Source organism: Cryptomeria japonica, chromosome 4, assembly GCF_030272615.1.
Source record: "Cryptomeria japonica chromosome 4, Sugi_1.0, whole genome shotgun sequence".
NCBI lineage: Eukaryota > Viridiplantae > Streptophyta > Pinopsida > Cupressales > Cupressaceae > Cryptomeria > Cryptomeria japonica.
In genome coordinates, this window is record NC_081408.1 from 305,841,450 (window position 1) to 305,847,512 (window position 6,063).

Here is a 6,063-nt window from a genome sequence, read left to right on the forward strand (position 1 = left end):
TATGTTATGTTTTTCTGAAAAAATCAGGAACAATTTTTTGTGTACGAGAGGTTTGACCCTCTTAATCTTATCCAATTTTAAAAAACATTAGTAGTTTAGAAACTAGACTCAGGGTACTAAAATTCTTATTCTTTTCTCAACTCCTAGTTTTGAGTGCATGACCTTCAAATATCTCTTTGAAGTTTAGGTTTACCTATTTTTAGAAAAAAAGTGGCCACTTATACCTTCATTTTTGTTCACCATCTTGGTGCACTTACCCATATATATATGTATACATATCTATCTATATATATTTATATAAATATAAATATATATATAAATATAAATATAAATATACACACACACACACACACACACACACACACACACATATGTATATATGTATATATCTATATATATGTACATATAAATGAATGCATGAATACCATAATCAAATCTACCTCAAATAATGGTTTAAGGGTGGAAACATAAGATAATTAAAGCTTATATATATAAATATTAATCTGTATAAATATATATTATATATTTATATATACAAAAGTGAGAAGCAACGAGCCAAAGATAGAAGAAAGGGAAAGATTAAAACTATGAGCTAATATCTATACATGTATATATAAAAATATACATATATGTATATATTAACAAATAGACCTTTGAATGCAAAGACATGGAGAACAGAGCAATGTGTGAGTAGAATAAATCTGATAATGCAACATACACGAATACAACTAACCATGAGGACACTATACTTGAACCACTAAATAAAAACCCCCACATCCCAACGGGAAAATTAACCAACACCTACTCTTTCCTCCCAAATACTGTCAGCTCCTTGATTAGCCAAGGAGTTTGCTATCAGATTACCTTCCCTATAGATGTGGTTAACTGTGGAGTACTTAAATTGTTTTAAGAGATCCAAGGCTCTCAAAACCAGGCTGTTCAATCTCCAATTTGGGGTCTTGCCTGATCTTAAGGCATTGATTGTTATTGTATAGTCCCCTTCAATTTCCAATTTATTGATACCTAAGTCCTTATAGAGTATGAGGCCTTCAGTAAGGGACCCTAGTTCTGTCTCATTATTAGAGGAAATCCTTATAGGTTTTGAGAATCTTGCTACAACTGATCCATCCCATAGATGAATTACACCCCCTATCCTTGCCATTCTTGGGTTGCCTCTCGATGCCCCATCAAAGTTAAGTTTAAACCACCCTTTGGCTAGAGGAGACCACCTGCAACCTTTCCTAATATTTGCAACTTTGTTCCCTCCTAAACCGAAAAAGGGGAGGATGATGAGACCTTGCTAATTTTTCCTAATTTTCTCATCCCTTGGTGTGAATGGAAGATTGTTGAAGTTCCCACTACTTAATTTATAGTTGGATACTTCAATTATAGAGGCCTCTATTTTGTTCCACAACTGTTTGATTGGCATAGACATATCCTTAAAGATTCTTCTATTCCTCTCCTTCCATATTTCCCACAAGAGAATCGATGGGGAGATGATCCATAGTAAACCAAAAAGACTCGATCTAAGATAAGTAGGCCATGATAACAAGAGTTCTACCAGAAGGTTGGGCAAATCTGTAAGCCAATTTAGTTAGTTGATCAACCTCAACGAACATAAGTTAGTGAAATTTCAATTGAATAATAGATGATCAATCATTTCTTCTGCATTGAGGCAAAGAGGGCACCTGCTAGGACTAGGATAACCTAGCTTCTTAAACCAATCCATGGTCATAATTCTCTTTTGCATTGCTACCCACAAGAAAATCCCCGCTTTCGAAAGACATAATTTGTCCTAGCATAAAGAAATAGGTAACTTTGTTTTGTTGGGATAGAGTCTGTTACAAATAAAATTGTATCCATCCTTGACCTTGTATTCTCCTGACGGGGTCTTGGACCAAATGAGAGCATCGGATTTATTGCTGAGCGTGATCTTTCTTTGATCTAAGATTTCTTTAATTTTATTACATTTCTCTTTTTGTAATCCCAAATCCACTAAAGATTTCCACTTCCATCCTAGAGCAGGGTCCTCAAGATTACTAACAACGTAGGCAGCCACAAATATACCAGCCTTTGTTTCCAAAGTATCCTTCAATATCTGGTCATTCAAAACCTTATGTATCAGTGGATAGCCACCCCACAAATCATCCCAAAATAAGGCCAGCTGACTAAGAAGTTCCAAATTCTCGAACATTTAGGCGAGTTTTGATTTTTGAAAATGCTAGGGGGATTCCTAGAATCTAGATATTTGCTTGACAAAATTCTCACCCATTTTCTGTGGGGTTCCTTGTACATTTTCCAAATTAATTTGGCCCCTAAAACCTTGTTTTGGGAGGCTTGATTTTTGAGCCCTAAACCCCCTTTGTCCTTAGGTTGACATAGCTTATCCCATGCTATCAAAGCAACTTTATTCTTGTTTATCAAACCCTACCAAAAAATAGGTTCTGAGTTTTTGATCTAACATTTTTTTAACACCCTCTGACAAAGGGAAACAAGTCATCTGATATTGGGGGAGGGAAGATAGAATAGATCGTAACATGATAACTCTGCCTGCCGCTGAGAACCATTTATGTCCTTTCTAGTTGGAGTTTTTGATCTAGCTTAGATAAGATGTGTCCCCAAAGGTTGGAAGTTCTCTGCCTCTTATCCACTGGGAGGCCTAAATATTTGCAAGGTAAATATCCTAGTTGAAATCCTAACACTTTGGTGATGGCTGTAATGCCCCGCCAGGAACCCCAAAGGAAAACCCACAACAAGGGTGAAACAATTTTTTTTTTTAAAGTATAAACATCATAAGTGCATTTACACAACATGCACGATAACGCAAGCGGAAGACTTACATTAGAATTCCTTAAGGGTTACCACCGAAGAATTAACTTCAAGAATAAATTCCACAAAATCATAAATCCACATATGCATCATTAACTCAATGATCACAAGAAGCCATAAGCAAATAAAGATTCATCATAGAAAGATTGAAAGGATACAATATAATCTTCACTTCAGTAAGCATTTACTAATATCATCAAGGAAACTGATAAAATCATCCCAACAAGGATTACATTGCTCTTCCAATACATAGCTTCTCAATAAACACATAAAGATAGATCTCATCCAGTTAGAAGGTTACATAAGATTAATATTACAATGATATAATGACCACAAGGGTCTCCAAATAACAATAATCTTCAAACAAGAGATGAAGCATGAGTCACGAACCACAGGAACATCTGCAAAGCCAATCCTCACATGAAGGTACAAATCCGAACATCCGATGGGAAGTGGCACTAACACCCGACCATGTAATTCCCAAATGGAATCACCCCACCATGCTAGGAGATAGCTGAGGACCCTCAAACAAGCATAAGCATGACATGGTTGACAAAACAATACGACTCCATGACATCACATAAAGACTCCACAAGAATCCAGGTGACTCAACATCACAAACACACAAGTGAACCAAATAGAGAGTGTCATCGCATAGCTTAAGATGGATACCATGGTACAACCTCCATAGGTCCCGACTCACTGTCTTGGTAACCTCTCCCGAACCTCCAGTTCCAATTAAATCTCATGCGGACCCTACCAGCCTTTCATGAAGACAAGGTGGTCGGTTTTCCATTCTAGGCCTTCCTGCAACATTATGAGCCCTGTACTAGCACTCACCTATGCGCGAGGTACAATTACCTTTATTAATGTTATGATACTACCTACCTAATCAATTCATTAGATTACCAGTTATTATCTGATTTTCGCTGGGTCATAATGCCTACCACGTTGGGTGCAACCCCCAAGCAAAAGCCACTCTCTCAAAGGACACTACACAAGGATGGTCACTCCCTGAGGACCCTATGGTGAAGCAGACAACCATTACTCCAGTATCAAAAACAAGTGGTCAAACAAGGACATTCTGACTCTTGGCTAACCATAAGGCAAAGTGTAATGCATTGCCAGAAACCCTAAAGGAAAACAATACAACTAGGCCACTAGAAGGGCGTAATAATTTTTTTTTTTAAAAGAACAAGTGCACTAATTATAACCATTGCATGTATACTAACACAACGAAAGACTAACACATGATTTCCTAAGGGTTACCAATGAAGATTACTTCGTAGATTATATTAACACCACGGAAAATCCTATTGTTCAGCTAATAGAAAATTAAAGGCTTAAGATAAAAACTACACATACATCTAAATTCTATAATGAAAGAATCAAAGTACTCCAATGCATTCACTTCCCATAGATCATATACACAAAAGATTAAAGAAATTGAATTAACATACATTCCAATGATTCCCTTTTCACAATATCCATAAATACATGGTTTCCAGTAATACCACAAAATCTAAAGTTACAAAATCAAGGTTACATAAAAGTTTGATACAATGACCACAAGGTCTCAACTAAACAATAATCACGAACATGAGCTGGTACATGAACCACGAACCAAGAAAACATGAGCGAAACCCTTCCTCACCTCAAGATACATTCCAGAACATCCGATGGGAAGTGGCACTACCACCCGACCATGTGATTTCGAAATGGAACCACCCCACCGTGCTAGGAGATAGTAGAAAACCCTCAAGCAAGCAAAGTAAGACAAGTACAAAAGGACTACAAGACTCCGCAAACATCCATGTGACTCAACTCACAAACACTAGTGACTCTAAGGAGAGAGTGTCATCGCATAGCTTAAGATGGATACCATGGTACAACCTCCTAGGTCCCAACTCTCTATCTTGGTAACCTCTCCCAACTTCTGGCTCCAACTAAGTCTCATATGGACCCTACCAATCCTTTCATGAAGACAAGGTGGTAAGTTTTCCATTCTAGGCCTTCTCGTAACATTATGAGCCCTATACAAGCACTACACCTATGCACGAGGCACATTATGTTAATTAATATTTATTCTAACCACCCCCTAATCAATTATTAGGTTATCACTTTTTAACTGACTTCTGACGGGTTATCCTGTCATCCACTTCGGGCATGACCCCCGCTTGAAAGCCACTCTCTCTCATAGGACACTACAGGAAAGGTCTCTCTATGAGAACTCTATGGTGAAACAGACAACCATACCTAATCCTGACAAACCATAGGTGAAGGATACACAATCACTAACCAAAGATTGACCATTTGGACAAAACACACAATGGCTCACATCAATAAGGTTATACATCAACACCTGACCAAGGAAATATAATAACATAGGACACAATGACAACTCAACCAGAATTGCGACAGAATTTACACTTGACTGAAAACACCATTTACACAAGATCCTAATACATGCAATCTTTTCTTAAAACAACAAAATGCATAAATAGCTTTCAACTTAAGACTTCTAGAAAATAAGAATTACAACTATATTAATACAAATAAACCAATGTTGTCATTTGTTGAGAAAAGTGGTAAATGAATTAGGACACATGGGAATATAGAGAACTTAGACGATCTAAACTTAGTATTTTAAACCATAAGAAATATCGATATTTCTTAGCGAAAAAGAAACATATATGCAATGTTACGACTTCCGTAACTTCTATCATGCTTCCTAACAAATAACCTTATAATATAACTAAGAGATTAAATACCCCTATTCACTAATATAGCGATTAAATTAATTAACATCTATTTCTCTTATGATTTCCATTCCTCTATTTCAACCGAATAATAATACATTTTCAATAAATAACGATATAAGCAAAATCATATAAATAATCGTAACCTATATCTAAAACCTGCAATTTCAGACTTCCTTAAATAATAACCAAAATTAAATAAAGAACCTACCTCTTTATGCTTGAAACTGGCTTGGAATGAACTCTTCCGTGCCTCCTCTAAATCGACCTACTTCTTCCTTGATGGCTCAAGAATTCTTTCACAAATCTTCTATTCTCCTTCTATCTCTGCTCTAAAATACTTTCTCTCTAATCTCTCTTCTAACTTACTATCTTTCTCTCTACTCCACTTGCTATCTTCTATCTTTTTTCCTCTATTATTCACTTCTTCATTCCATTCTCTAATCCTTCATTGCATCTCACCTCTCCCTTCTCT